The following is a 16,693-nucleotide window of genomic DNA, read 5'->3' on the forward strand; positions in this document are numbered from 1 at the left end:
TAACTTGATCTTGACCCTTAAACTTTAATTGATGCTGTCACCAGTGTTGGAGTACTCGAGTCCTGGACTCGGACTCGAGTCCGACTCGAGTCACTATTCTTTGGACTCGAGTCCGACTCGAGACTCCATTCTCTGGACTCGTGACTCGCGGACTGATGACTCGTACTTGGACTCGGACTCGAGGATATATAAAATCGGACTTGAGCATTCATCACGTTGTTTTTGACTAAATATGTTATAAAAAATTATATAAGTTTATATATAATATTATATAAGGTTTCGTGCCCAAGACCGGCAGGGATCTATTTTTTTTCCTCACAGACACTGCTACCGCTCGCTCTCTTGACAACACACTCACTGACGTCACTCACTTTACGCTCGTGCATGATTCTAAATGTTCAAATTTGGAAAATGCAGAAAGATGTGCCCCAGATCGTGAAATTCGCCTACACGAATTTTGCATCTAACGTTAATGCTGGAAAGAGCAGCGCTAAATGTTGTGTGTGTGATCGCACAATTGAGGAAAAGACTAGGACAACTTCAAACTTTAACAGACACCTGTCACGGATGCACCCAGAAAAGTAAGTAAAATGCTTTCCATTGGATAACGTTACACGTTGCTTTCTGACCAGTCGCGTGCCGTTACACACACACATTCACTTGAACACATACAAACGCACTCACGCTAAATCACTCGGTCACTCACTCACAAACGCTCTCTCTCTCTCTCTCACACACACACACTCACTCACACACACACTCTCTCGGCATATCGTGTTGATTTTTACGTTTTAAGTATTTTTAAAATACAGTGCCCTGTAAAATGCACGTTTCTTTTTTTCGCTGAGTGTATTTCTGTAATACAGTGTTAAAGGATTAGTTCACACAAAAATGAAAATTTCCTAATCGTTTACTCCTCCCAATGCCATCCAGAATATCCATGGCTTTTTTCCTTCAGTGGAAAATAAATAGTTTTTTTAAGGAAAACATTTCAGGATGTTTTCTTCATATAATGGACTTCAATGCCTACCAACTCAGTTGGTTGCTATTGTTTCCTCAAAAAACTTAAAATCTTTTCCACTGAAGAAAGAAAGACATGAATATCTTAGATTACATCAGGGTGAGTAAATTATTAGGAAATTTTCATTTTGAGGTGAACTAATCCTTTAATGTTACTTATAAAAAAAATATTTAAACAATTAAATAAATATAATCATGCCACAGCTAGTTAACAATGATTTGAACTAAGGTCAAAGACAATTCTAGTGATATCATACACATTTCTAGCTGCAAGACAGAGTGCCAGACTCAAATACGGGACTCGAGACTCGACTCGGACTCGAACACTGGGGACTCGAGACTAGACTCGGACTCGAACTCTGGTAATGGTGACTCGACTTGGACTCGACTCGGACTCTTCTTTGGTGACTCGGACTTGGACTCGGACTCGAACACTGGGACTCGACAGTTGGTGACTCGACTACAACACTGGCTGTCACATAGCAAATCTGCTTCAAAGTTAAAATGAAAAGAATCGCTAATTATAATATTGAAATAAACACTAGAAATCATGAATAGGCTATAGCCTAAATAATTGGGCACTTTGAAAACACCCACAAATACAGAAACAGCCACTTTTGTTCCGCAGAGACCTCATACTCCAAGAACATGCAGTAATCACAGACAATTTAATCCTGATACGTTTTTATCCAATTCGCAAATTAGTTTGAAGAACCAAATTAGCCAGCATTCAGTTATCAAGATTAGAAGATCTGACATCTGTCAAATTATCTCAGATGATTATATATTTTATATATATTTATTGATACTGCTTTTCTGCACAACTGTTTGTTTTTTAGGATGACAAAAAAGTTTTCAAAAAAAGTTACATTTTAAGGCTGGTCTTGCCTCAACGATCTAACAGCGCTTGTCGATGTCAAAATGATTGAAATGGCCAATCAAATCATAGAAAGAGGACTTTTATACAGAGGGGTTAACAAGCTAAACAAGGAAAACTGACACAGCTGGAGCAGACTAATGAAAACGTAAAAAACTACAAAACTACAGCCTGGCCACAGGAAACAGGACACAGGAAAGAGGACTTACTATTCACAGAAGACGAGTGCGAATTCCAACACGAACTTTTGTTTTAAAAGGATGAAAGAGGGCGTTGTAAAATGTGTGGTTGCAAAAAATTCCTAACACATGCCACTCTGCCTAACATTTAACGTCGCATAGCACTTGAACTTGAAAATAAGGCCCCGACACCGATTAAACTCATTTTACACTAATATGACCGTTGCCATGCATGCATAATTACTGAAAAAATCACCTCACTGAATACAATGATGCACTGAGTTTAGAAAAGAATTGCCAATACACAATGACTACCACATTTGAGTGACACAACTCGTGACTTCATAATGCATGAACATACATGTGCTGGAAATCCCGAAATACCTCATGAAATGTATGTCTTTCTTCTTCTTCTGTGGATTTATTGGCGGATTGCAAACCAAATGTATTTCTTAAACTTGTAAATACCGTGTTTATTTAAATATGCTTCCCCTGCTGCTGCTGCTGCTGCTGCTGCTGCTGCTTCTTCTTCTTCTTCTTCTTCTTCTTCTTCTTCTTCTTCTTCTTCGTGTTTAATGGCAGTTGGCAAACCAGCTTAAGGTGCATTTCCGCCACCTACTGGGATGGAGCGTGAGGCCTCGATGAACCAAAGGATTATATTAAAACAAACAAACAAACAAAAAAACGAAATCCTTCTAATCTGTATCTCTCAAATATTTTAGAAGAATATCATAAACCCTTAACCCTGTGCATTTTGAAATATATTCTTAACTGTAATTGATTTCCATATTTCTTAGTTTTTCAACAAGCTGATTTCTTTGTATATTATTTGCCTCACAAGTGTAATAGCACATGTTCAACTGTCTTACTTACTTTTTCCTTTTATGTGCTGTGAATAATTAAGGTTAGAGTTTCCTATTCTGAGCCTGGTTATAACGGTATCTTCTCTTCTGTTTCCATATTTCAGTCCTCTATGTTGAATGCTGAATAGATGTCTTCCTTTTGACTCTTTATTCCATACTTCTTGCCACATACTCCCACCTGCTGTCTGACTCTAGGTAGGTTGCAGTTCTGGAAAATGGTGGTCGCAGGGGATTAAAGGGTTCCTGATGGTTTCACACTTAAAAGTGCTATAGAGGATGTTTTCGATGACTGAGAAACCAGACTGTTAGTGAGTTTTTGAAATGAGCGCATGCGTAAGAACAACCCCCCTTCTTCACAGCTCATTTCGAGGGAATGCCTCCCAAAACTCGTTCACAAGTATTGGAACACGAGTGTTTGTTTACCACCGGCATTCGCTGTGTCGTGTTAGTGGATTCATTATGTCGGATTCACCGCAGGTAACTTATAATCTGCAGTTGTTACTCCTGAAATTATGTCATGACTCACCCTCATGTCCTTCCAAATCCATAAGACCTCTGTTCATCTTCGGAACACAGTTTAAGATATTTTAGATTTAGTCCGAGAGCTTTCTGTCCCTCCATTGAAAATGTATGTATGGTATACTGTCCATGTCCAGAAAGGTAATAAAAACATCATCAAAGTAGTCCATGTGACATCAGTGGGTTAGTTAGAATTTTTTGAAGCATCGAAAATACATTTTGGTCCAAAAATAACAAAAACTACGACTTTATTCAGCATTGTTTTCTCTTCCGGAATCCTTTCCATTGAATTGATTCCATTGAATTGATTGCATTGAATTGATTCCATTGAATCCTTTCATCTGTCGGTGTTGGTAATGCACTTTAACGTCACCGGGGTTGTTTTTGGCGATTAGGACATCCGCGACATGCACACTTACGCACTATTTTAAAAAATATAGCAATACCAAAATACAAACAATGTAGAATAGCTTGAATACAGTGTGTGTCTCCCTCAGACTGTAAACGAAGCTCTGGCGCACCAGATAACACGTCAGCAGCGTCTTACATCAGCAGCATCACTGCGGAGTCGTGAACCACACTCCGGAGAAGAAGGGGGCGTTAATGCACCAATAAGCTGGATGCCAACCGCCGTAAAACAGCAAAGAAGAAGAAGCAGAGTCGTGAACACGAATTGACAACAGACCCGGAAGAGAATACAATGCTGAATAAAGTCGTAGTTTTTGTTATTTTTGGACCAAAATGTATTTTCGATGCTTCAAAATGTTGCGGATGTCCTAATCGCCAAAAACAACCACGGCGACGTAAAAGTGCATTACCAACGCCGACAGATGAAAGGATTCAATGGAATCAATTCAATGGAAAGAATTCCGGAAGAGAAGACAATGCTGAATAAAGTCGTAGTTTTTGTTATTTTTGGACCAAAATGTATTTTTGATGATTCAACAAATTCTAACTGACCCTCTGATGTCACATGGACTACTTTGATGATGTTTTTATTACCTTTCTGGACATGGACAGTATACCGTACATACATTTTCAATGGAGGGACAGAAAGCTCTTGGACTAAATCAATGCTGAATCTAAATCTAAAATATCTTAAACTGTGTTCCAAAGATGAACGGAGGTCTTACGGGTTTGGAACGACATGAGGGTGAGTCATTAATGACATAATTTTCATTTTTGGGTGAACTAACCCTTTAACATGTCTTTTCTTCTCCACCTGTTTTTGTCTGACCCTGCTGACCCAATGAACATTTTGCTGTCCAATCGTCATGTTTTAACTTTGCAATTTCTAGTATTGCATTAATATTGCATCCTTCTCATGAGCATTTAATAATTTTTTACTTTTCAGTCTGAGTTACATCTCTTTTTTTTTCTCATTTTGCCTGTTAAAGAAAACCTGCCTAATAATTATGCACACCTGAATATAAGGCGTTTTTCCATTTCCAGCCTTCATGAACAATTAAATATCAATTATAAATTTAAATACAAAACTAGTTGTAGTTATTAAGATTGACATGGTTTGGAATTGGTAAAATGGGCCTGGAAAAAAAAAATGATCAGAAAATCAGCTTGCCTAATAATTCTGCACAAGGTGTACTACATTTCTTCCCCTTTTTCCACAAGGCACCATCATCCGCATATAAAGATTTACCAAATCCTTGTCCAATCATTGAAAATATGTCATTTATCATTATAATAAACACACCTCCTTGTCGGGTCCCATTATCTGTTGAGTAAGTCCTTGAATAACTTGTTCCGACCCTTACTTGTATAGTCCTATTAAGCAAAAAGTCCATAATCCAATTGTACATTTTTCTTTTTATTCCCATCTTGTTTAATTCAGTTAAAATCCCTCTTTCCAAAGCATATTGTAAGCCTTTTCCACATCAAAGAACACACATACTAACACTTCCTTATTTACTATTACCTTTCTAATTTCAGATTCTAGACATATTATTGAATCTAAAGCCACACTAATATGAGCATGTTAGATTTTTCCTTTCTATTACATAATTTAATCTGGTAATTATCATTTTCCTCATCACCTTACATAAATTAGATGTTAAAGAAATTGGTCTATAATTTGAGTGATCCTTTCTGGGCTTTGCAATTGGAATTATTACTCCATGTTTCCAAGAGGTAGGGAGTTTTCCCAACTCCCATATCTTATTAAAAAAACTCTAAAATAATGTTCAGAGATACATCTGAAAGATTTTTTTATAATTTCTGTCAGATCTGGCTCTGTGTTTTGTGCTCTGTGGGACTTTTTTAGTTGAAGTTCCTCTGTTCTTTCCTGTGTCCTGTTTCCTGTGGCCAGGTTGTAGTTTTGTAGTTTTTTACGTTTTCATTAGTCTGCTCCAGCTGTGTCAGTTTTCCTTGTTTAGCTTGTTAACCCCTCTGTATAAAAGCCCTTGTATTCTCTGGTTCTCTGTCAGTTGTTTAATGTCATGCAGGTGTCCGCTGTTCTCTGTGGTTTCTCAGTTTTTTCTCTGTTTTTTCTCAGTTTTTCTCATTCAGTCATTATATACAGTTGCAAGAAAAAGTGTGTAAACCACTTGCAGAATCTGTGAAAATGTTAATAATTTTAACAAAATAAGGGAGATAATACAAAATGCATGTTATTTTTTATTTAGTACTGTCCTGAGTAAGATATTTTACATAAAAGATGTTTACATATAATCCACAAGACAAAAAATAACTGAATTTATTAAAATACAGTGGCATGAAAAAGTATGTGAACCCCTTGCAGAATCTGTGAAAATGAGAATTATTTTAATAAAATAAGAGGAATAATAAAAAATGCATGTTATTTTTTGTTTAGTACTGTCCTGAGTAAGATATTTCACATAAAAGATGTTTGCATTTAGTTCACAAGATAAAACAATAGCTGAATTTATTAAAATAACCCCATTCATAAGTATGTGAACCATTGATTCTCAATACTGTGTGTGGTTACCTGATGATCCACGACTGTTTTTTTGTTTTGTGATGGTTGTTCATGAGTCTCTTGTTTGTCCTGAGCAGTTAAACTGAGCTCTGTTCTTCAGAAAAATCCTCGGTAACACTTTATAATAATGTTCAGTTATAAGTCACTTGTAAATTATTAGTTAATGATGAACTAATCATTTACAAAACATGATTATATGTTCATAAATGATTGATAAGTGATATGTTAACATTTTATGAATGTTTTATTAATTCAGTTATAGGTCATTTATAATTTATTAGTTAATGATCAGTGATTAGTTAATGAGTATTAGTAAATTATCATTAGTAAATGATCAGTATATGATTTATTGATTAAGTTGTAAGCTGGTCTGTGTTCAAAAGCACAAACATGCAGGTATGCTAAAGCACTATTTTTAAGAAGAGTAATTTATTTGTTTTGAAGTGGATAAATATTTATAAATGCCTTACAGTCAGGTGATTCCAGTGGATTATATTAAATCCTTTCACTCATCAGCACAGACTTGTGTTCTGTGTGGAGTGTGTGGCACCTAGTGATGAAGTCATCCTCTGATCCGAATTTACCTTCCACTGAAGCTCACATCAGGTGCACAGAGTTAAACACTCCATGTGTGTCAGAGAAGACAGCAGTCTATACCCTCACCAGTTAGCACTTACACTGCAGTACACACTACAAAGTGTTCAACACCTGTTATAGATGATGTGTAAACGCATGAATAAATCATTTACAAAGCTTTCTGCATCCCCTATTCTAAAGTGTAAACTATTCATCACTTATAAATGTGTTACATATCATTTGCAGATCTTCTTTATAAATTATGTACAAACTGCAATTTGTAAATTTACCATTTATTTGCCATATGCAAAGTATACCTTTCAGTTACAGGATATAAAAATCTATACGAATCCCGATTGTAGGAGCTAAAATAGGATTAATTTTAGTATTATGTTTATTAAATATCTTATGTGAGCTGTTATTTGAGTTGACACCATCTAGGGGTTGAAGTTGGAGATGTAAGGCCTCTGGAAATAAAGGACCTGTGACTTCACCTGAGGGCGTGGCCTGAACCGGAAGTGACAGTCTTTGACCTCACGGCCTGACACCATGTGAAATAGACTGATTCAATCTACCTGTTATCTCTTCAATCCTTTAGTTATTTAAAATTTAGATTTTTTGATTTTGCATACAGTTGCTTTTTTGTAATAAATAATACTTCAGTTTCGGAAAATTATGCTGTGGACAATGGAATCTTTTGGACAGTGAGCGTCAAGCCTTATTTCTGTTCAGCCACCAAAGTGGACAATTTATCCATTATACCGATATTTAAATTATATATTTTTATATAAAGATTATACTATTTTTATGCAAATATATTTTACTATTATATAGATATCTTTGAGCCCCTAACTCACCCCTTATACCTAAACATGACCACTTTTTAGCCACTTCACAAAAATAAAAACGCAAAAATGCTCGAAATAATGGACTACGTTTATTATCAGTTTATGGTGCGTTTTCATGTTATGGTGAGGAGCTGTTCCATGAAAAAACAAGATAAAAATTAAATGATTAAGTGCTGGTTAAACGGTGGCAGAGTGTTGAATTTTTTTTTTTTTTTTTTTTTTTTTTTTAAATAATGTAAATTTTAGGCTTGGGTAAAGGGATGGAATGAGATGGATCATGTAACAAGAACATCTGCAAATGATGTGTAACACATTTATAAGTGATGAATAGTTTACACTTTAGAATAGGGTATGCAGAAAGTGTTATAAATGACTTGTATACATATACAAATAATTTGTAACAGGAAAGAAAGGTCTACAAATGATGTGTAACATTTATAAGTGATGAATAGTTTACACTTTAGAATAGGGTATGCAGAAAGTGTTATAAATGACTTGAGTACATATACAAATAATTTGTAACAGGTAAGAAAGGTCTACAAATGATACGTAACACATTTACAAGTGAAGAATAGTTTACACTTTAGAATAGGGGATGCAGAAAGCTTTGTAAATGATTTATTCATGCGTTTACACATCATCTATAACAGATGTTGAACACTTTGTAGTGTGTACTGCAGTGTAAATGCTGACTGGTGAGGGTATAGACAGCTGTCTTCTCTGATACACATGGAGTGTTTAACTCTGTGCACCTGATGTGAGCTTCAGTGGAAGGTAAATCCGGATCAGAGGATGACTTCATCACTAGGTGCCACACACTCCACACAGAACACAAGTCTGTGCTGATGAGTGAAAGGATTTAATATAATCCACTGGAATCACCTGACTGTAAGGCATTTATAAATGTTTATCCACTTCAAAACAAATAAATTACTCTTCTTAAAAATAGTGCTTTAGCATACCTGCATGTTTGTGCTTTTGAACACAGACCAGCTTACAACTTCATCAATAAATCATATACTGATCATTTACTAATGGTTTGTTCAACATTTGTTCATGATTAACAAATGTTTATTGAGATGATACTAAAACAATTTTGTCATAAATACTTCAGTTATTATAAGTGATAAATAATATCTTAACTAATAACTTATAAACCATCTACTAATGATCTGTTTGATTTATTTAATTAAGATAACTTACAACACATTTGTAAATTGTTAGCATAACATGTATTAATCATTTATGAACGTATATTGTAATGTTTTGTAAATGATTATCATTAACTAATAACTTATAAGTGTCTCATAACTGAACTAATAAAACATTCATAAAATGTTAACATATCACTTATTAATCATTTATGAACGTATAGCCATGTTTTGTAAATGATTTGTTCATAATTAACAAATAATTTATAAATTACTTATAACTGAATTTATAAAACATTCATAAAATATTAGTATATCACTTATCAATCATTTATAAATGTATATTCATGTTTTGTTAATCATCTACTAATAATTCATAAATGACTTATAACTGAACGTTATTATAATGTGTTACCTCTCCTTTATGAATGCTTTACAAAGCATAAATAGTCCTCACTTTAGATGAGCTCACAAAAATAGTTAACTGACCACTTCTAAATGTTTTATAACTACCTGAATTAATCATGAATTACAGTAGGAATATGTGCCAATAAAGCATTTATTAACACACTGACTAACTATTACTTAATGTCTAAATAATAAGATGTATAAGTGTACATTTAAATAGTTTATTAATCATTTACTTACACTTCCTAAATGATCTTATGAAGCACTGACAACTCCTAAATAACTGCTTTGTAAATAATGTAATACTTAATTTACAAATGATAAATTGATCATTAATAAAGTATGAAAATACAATTATTAAACACATTATAGATATGCTTATAAATCAAGAATAAAGCATTTATAGCTGTATTTATAAACTCCTTACTAATGTATATTAATGCTTTATAAATGATTAATTGACTATTTACTAATGCTTAACTAATGCTTCATAGTGTGCAGTTATTATAAAGTGTTACCAGATAGGGAATACTGGTTAACACCCTGGAGTCTGCGGTATCGCGGTGATACCACCTCGGTTTTTTTTTTTAATCAGTGTGAAAGAGACTAAAAATACTCTGTCAATTTTGGACATATCAGTTAAGAGGTATATACACCATTCTAATCTGTGAAATGTCATCTTTTATTTGTGTACACTCAGAGTAAAAACAAAATGTTGTGCTTTTTACAAAATAAAGAAAACTAACATGATACGCGAGCCGCAGTCTCTTTCTAAATGAAGTCCAATCTGATAGTTCTCAGAAAATGAACTGTAACGTAGTGAATAGTAATGACACAAAAATGAGACTTATGTCTAAAGAAATGTTGAAATGTCAGGTTTTAAATCATGTAAGTTAAATCAAAAACAAATATTTTCTGTCTATGTAATCTGTATGAAAAGAGAGATATATAAGTAGTTTGCGGCACAACTCATTATCCACTAATGCAGCCACACCCACAAACTGCTCGCACTATTCAGATGCAAATTCTGAGGCGATCAATGCAGCAGAGTGAACGTTTGCATCAGCTCGGAAAAACGCATCAAGTTTAGTCAGTTTCATGTACTTTTCATTGTACGTTGTACATTGATTATTCTCTCAAAAATACAAACATGTACAAACTTGTTGCTCACATATTATGGTATCCTGGTACATGCTGAATACAGTGTAATGACACTTTTGCCATTAATATGTTTATAAGCAACTGAAAAAAGTACAAATGTCAGGGCATGTCAAAACTTCTCCAGGGCCCCAAAAATTCTCAGACCCCAGAGGGTTAAATACAGGAACTTTTCTAAGAAAAAACATCCTCAAGGCTTTCGCAGCCATTTTGAGCAACTGCAGCGCCTGACCTAGGCGGCTGGTCTTGTTTTGCTCTCACAGTACATGTGATCGTAAGCTGGCTGCAGCGCCGATCAAAGTTGGACAAATTTTCTAACCAGAATGCACTGCATTTGTCAGGCGGCAGCTGATCTTTGCAGCACCGCATGAAGTTGAGCAAGCCTATGACTCCTTAAGCTTTTGAATCGCTCTTGTGGAACTTTGATGTCATACGCCGATCGGTCTGTGCAGTGCCGATGAATCTCAAGCAAGCCTATCGCCTGACAGGGCAGCAAGGTGACACGAGTCAGCTGTCTAGGCTCATTGGAGATGAGCAAAATCTGCACAGAACCGATCACTGGTGCTCACCGCAAGATGCATGCCAGTTAGAAATGTGTCCGAGTGTGGTCCGACTTGCTCCGATGCCATGCCGACGTGTGTCAAAAAAGTCTCGCGACAGCGAGGCGGCTGCATCGGATTCTTCTGTCAGGCACAGTTGCTCTCCACCGACTGTGCTGATCAAAAGCACGATGGGAAATGACTTGCTGATGACACAGCTTAGTGCTCATTGGTTTAAACAACCGTGATGTATAGAGGGATTCGAAGATGAAGTTTCCACACTGTAACCAATTTCTGTAGTTTTCACAGCATTTTTACTGTAAAATTAACAAATCCTTACTGTAGAACCTGTATACAGCATGTTGCTGTAAATCTGCAAAGCCTCATGGTTAAATTTCAATGGCGGGTAAATTCGACAGTAAATATATTTTTTACTGTGAATCACAATGAAGAAATTTTGAGCAGGACATTTTCAGCAGTGGAGACAGAGGAGACTCCACACATTCTTTCGGACTTGACTTCAGCAACGTAACTTTGCTCATATTTTGCTATGTTTCCTCATGTAAATGTACCTGTGTTTAGGAGTGTGCCAGGAGATAGATGCAGAGAGCGGCACTATAAGCCATATCATTACAAAGATAACTATTTACTCACATAAATTTGATAGATTTTTATCTGTCAATATTTGATAACTTCATTAGTTTGGTGGAGTACCATTGTTGGATAAAAGTAAACTGGAACTATGTGAGCAAAGTGTGCTAGCCTTTTCTCATTGTTTTTCAATCAAATATCGAAGCGGGCTGAAGTAAAATAAAATGCAGCAACCGGTAAGAATTTTAAACAGCACTAAATTTTTTACAGCATCATGTTCTTCTGAGCTTCTTTGCCGGGCAAACTATAGCAGCTACATAGAATAGATGTGTGCCTTTTTAAGTAAATTCCCACCTTGTGGAAGCATAATACTGTATGTACATGCCATTGTACATGCATTAACAGTATTTTTGTATTTCTTCAACACTTTTTCGAATGTTGCCATAGACACAAGGTAGTCTATCCACATTGTGGGGAATATAATATAGTTGTCACAATTATGTCTGGTTGGTTTTATCATGCACAGACTTTTAGAATGTATTTCGTTAGTTCCTGTTTTTCTTGTTTAATTTCCCGCTTCTCATTTGTTTCTATAGTAACTGTCATTAGTTCATATGGTTTCAGCTGTGTTTGATTAATTAGTCTCACTTGTATTTATTATTTAAGTTGAGCCTTTGCCTTCATTTTCTGTTCAGTGTTACTCGCGATTATGTTAAGGTGTGTTACTCTGCCTGTTTTGTGGATTATCTTGGCAGAATTTATTAAACTTCGTATTGGATTTATATTCATCTTTTCAAGTTTTCTTGTGTCTGCCTGACTTGCATGACTATAATATAATAAAATAAAATTGTTAAAATATGTAGTTAGGAAAGTCACAACCCAGATAGCAGACCAAACTTGAATCAACGTTGAATCAATGTTAATGCATTAACCAAATTATCATTGAATCAATGTTGAAATTTAAGTTGATTTTTTCATTAGGTTTGCACCCTGAAATAATTTTATTTCAATGATGAAAAATAGATCAACATGGTTGTAAAATCAATGTTTCTTCAACCTTAATTACCTATTTAACATTGAATTAAAGTGGAAACAATATCAAATCAATCTTGCTTTATGTACTGCAAGATTCTAATCCAGTTAAATGTCTATTTCTACTCATTTCAATCAGAGACAATATAAGGGCTGCAGTTAATATACTTTTAGTGAAAATTCACAACTTCCTTCAGTTTGCACAAATGTATTCATTTATAACCACAAACTGTTTGAACAGGAATTAACATCACATTCAGGAAAAAACAAGTGACTGTAAAAATGGCATTTTGTGGTGACAAACAAATAGACCTGGTTTCACAGACAGGGCTTAGGCTACGCCAGGACAAGACCTTAGTTCAATTATTTAACCCTCTACCGCACGCATTATGATAAATTTATAAAAAAAAAAAAAATGACTCTTTTTCTTTTCTTAGAATGGCTTAACTTGAAGTGCTGTAAAAAAAAAAATAAAATTGGAAAAAAATATTATTTTAAGGTACTTTATGATATGTTGCCATATGGCAACAACATACAATAGTGGAAATAACTCAGAATAAGTGTAAGTGTATATAGTTAATATTTTTCCTAAAAAATGTTGTTTGTATTGAATCAATTGGTGCTATTAATAGCTTTAGCAGTAAATATAAACAACACCTTATACTTATTTTCCAACATCTTGTGCTTTTATTTATTCCATTCTCTTTTGCTGAATAATGCTGTATATTTTAATTCGTAATTTCATTACGTTTTTCGTGAATATTATTTAAATTGCAAATGTAGACAGTTAAAACAAATCTAATACTGTTCATCATGTATCATAAAACATTGACATAAAACTAAAAACATTGCAGTTCATGAAAATTCAACATTACGCAATCTTATGAGAGGAAGGTTATGAACATGAACCCCCCAAAATCCTTGAAACTTCACCTTTTTTCTGTATGAAACTTCAAAAAGCATTTTTTTTTTCAGAGGTGAGACACATGTACACATTACATTTGGTGCACTTTACCCTAACAATACATTTACAGCCGCTTGCACCTGCCTTTTTGAGACACAATGGTAGGCCAGTGGTTGGTCTGGGCCAGTATACTGGCTGTGGTGGCAGGTCTCCGATGTTGATTTAATCCATAATACAAATGTCATGGCAGTCCTTAACATATGACTAATCAACATTATATCACTAGCATGAATGTTGTGATTGTTACAGCTTAACAGGCTGCAGCTGGCCTTTTCTAGCTATCTAACCTATTATAATAATGTCATTACATTATTGCGCAGTGTTGCCATATGGCAACACAGACATTTTATCGATTTACCAAAAACTAATTTCATAAAAAGAAATTTGAGTGGTGAATATGTCATCATAACTTACCTGATATGATGTTAACAATTTTTTTGTGAATGTGACATGGGCGGGTCCTTGTTTGTTACTGACGTTTTAATTTGCTTTCAGCAACTACATACAAGAGACGGCAGTCTGTCAGAAATTGCGCCACAGAAAAAAATTGCATGTCATGTGACTTAACCAAAGCACATCATTGGCTAAACTAAGGTTTTCTATTACCAAAAAAAAAAAAAAAAAAAAACGAGAATGTTCTGTTAAAGAGACAGTGGCAAGGAAATGAACACAAAGTGTATGTTGCCGTATGGCAACACTATGCGGTAGAAGGTTAAGTAGCTAGTAATATAGACATGCCTTAGAAAAGTGTTTATCTTGAGACAAAACAATGGCAGTGACATATTTTAAGATATGTTTTCAGTTAAAACAGCTCAGACATACCAGAAGTATTTCGCATTTCGTGGAGAGAGAAAATGATTGAGTACAGAAAGGCCTTAAAAATTGCCAGATCTGCCTATTTTTCAAAACTCTTAGAAGAAAATAAACACAACCCTAGGTATTTATTTGATACAGTGGCTAAATTAACAAGAAATAAAGCTTCAACTTCTGATGTTCCCAAAGAGCACAGCAGTAATGACTTTATGAACTTCTTTACTTGCAAGATTGATAATATTAGAGAGAAAAGTATAACCATGCAACCGTCTACTACAGTATTGTGTCAGACATTGCATTGTAGTGTCCCTGAGGAAAAATTCATTTCATTTACTGCTTTACGAGAGGAAGAATTGTCTAAACTTGTTAAATCATCAAAATCAACAACATGTATGTTAGACCCTATACCAACTAAGCTATTGAAAGAGATGCTTCCAGAAGTCATAGATCCCCTTCTTAATATTGTTAATTCATCTTTGTCATTAGGATACGTACCAAAAACTTTTAAGCTGGCTATTATTAAACCTCTTATTAAAAAACCACAACTTGATCCTAAAGAATTAGTCAATTACAGGCCGATCTCAAATCTTACTTTTCTGTCAAAAATACTAGAAAAGGCAGTTTCATCGCAACTATGTTCCTTTTTAGAAAGAAATAATATCTGTGAGGATTTCCAGTCAGGATTTAGACCGTACCATAGTACTGAGACTGCTCTCATTAGAGTTACTAATGATTTGCTCTTATCATCAGATCGTGGTTGTATCTCTTTATTAGTGTTACTGGATCTTAGTGCTGCATTTGACACTATCGATCACAATATTCTCTTAAATAGACTTGAAAATTATGTTGGCATTAGTGGAATTGCATTGGCATGGTTCAAATCATACTTATCTGACCGTTATCAGTTTGTAGTAGTAAACGATGAGATATCATATCGATCACAAGTTAAATATGGAGTACCGCAAGGCTCAGTACTAGGACCATTGCTTTTTACTCTGTACATGCTACCCTTGGGAGATATCATTAGGAAGCATGGCGTTAGTTTTCATTGTTACGCTGATGATACTCAGCTCTATATTTCTTCACGCCCTGACGAAACTTACCAATTCACAAAATTAACAGAATGCATAGCTGATATAAAAAACTGGATGACCAGTAATTTCCTACTACTAAATTCAGAAAAAACAGAGATTCTAATTTTTGGACCAAAAACTTCTTCACGTAATAACCTAGAATACTGTCTAACACTTGATGGCTGCTCTGTTAAGTCTTCGTCGTCAGTTAGGAACCTGGGTGTGCTCTTTGATACCAATCTTTCATTTGAAGGCCATGTTACTAGCATCTGTAAAACCGCTTTCTTCCATCTTAAAAATATATCTAAACTACGACATATGCTCTCAATGAAGAATGCAGAACAGTTAGTTCATGCGTTCATGACCTCAAGGTTAGACTACTGTAACGCTCTACTGGGTGGTTGTTCCTCCCGCTTGATAAATAAACTACAGCTCGTACAAAATGCAGCAGCTAGAGTCCTTACTAGAACTAGGAAGTATGACCATATTAGCCCAGTTCTGTCGTCACTGCATTGGCTTCCTGTTAAACCCCCAGTACCTAAGCGAGCTCTTAATGCATTATAGTCCTTCACGTTTATTGCGATCTCAGAATTCAGGCCAGCTGATAATACCTAGAATATCGAAATCAACTGCAGGCGGTAGATCCTTCTCCTATTTGGCACCTAAACTGTGGAACAACCTTCCTAGCATTGTTCGGGATGCAGACACACTCTGTCAGTTTAAATCTAGACTAAAAACGCATCTCTTTAACCTGGCATACACATAACACATTATATATTTATATTTTCAAATCCGTTAAAGGATTATTAGGCTGCATAAATTAGTTCAGCCGGAACCGGGAACACTTCCTATAACACCAGATGTACTTGTTACATCAGAAAAAGAATGGCATCTACGCTAATATTAGTCTTTCTGTTTATCCCGAGGTTTACCGTAGCCAACCGGATTCGGGGCCGTTTCCAGATGAGACCGAGGACCGGTGCCTTGACACAACCACAACGCAGCCCTGTATCAGCAGAGTTCGAGTCGACTAGATCATCCATTGTGAAGACATCATCGACACGACAGCCAGTGCCACAGTTTCTTCAAAATTATAATCACGATTATTGATCATGTTTATTCTATCAAA

At 35.2% G+C, this 16,693-nt stretch overlaps 1 protein-coding gene across 5 annotated transcripts in view; it reads right to left on the reverse strand.

Annotated features, from left to right (window-relative positions):
- The window catches only part of psip1a (PC4 and SFRS1 interacting protein 1a), a 150,930-nt gene extending 148,307 nt beyond the window's left edge, over nucleotides 1-2,623 (reverse strand). For 4 of the 5 annotated variants that reach the window (XM_048188364.1, XM_048188367.1, XM_048188360.1 and 1 more), the window contains exon 1: nucleotides 2,461-2,623. The gene's annotated coding sequence lies outside the window, so the exon portion shown is untranslated. Of the gene's footprint in view, nucleotides 1-2,437 lie in introns of all 5 variants that reach the window. The other variant, XM_048188361.1, reaches the window with a different exon arrangement.
- Nucleotides 2,624-16,693: the final 14,070 nt, after the last annotated feature.

Source organism: Megalobrama amblycephala, linkage group LG4, assembly GCF_018812025.1.
Source record: "Megalobrama amblycephala isolate DHTTF-2021 linkage group LG4, ASM1881202v1, whole genome shotgun sequence".
Lineage (NCBI taxonomy): Eukaryota > Metazoa > Chordata > Actinopteri > Cypriniformes > Xenocyprididae > Megalobrama > Megalobrama amblycephala.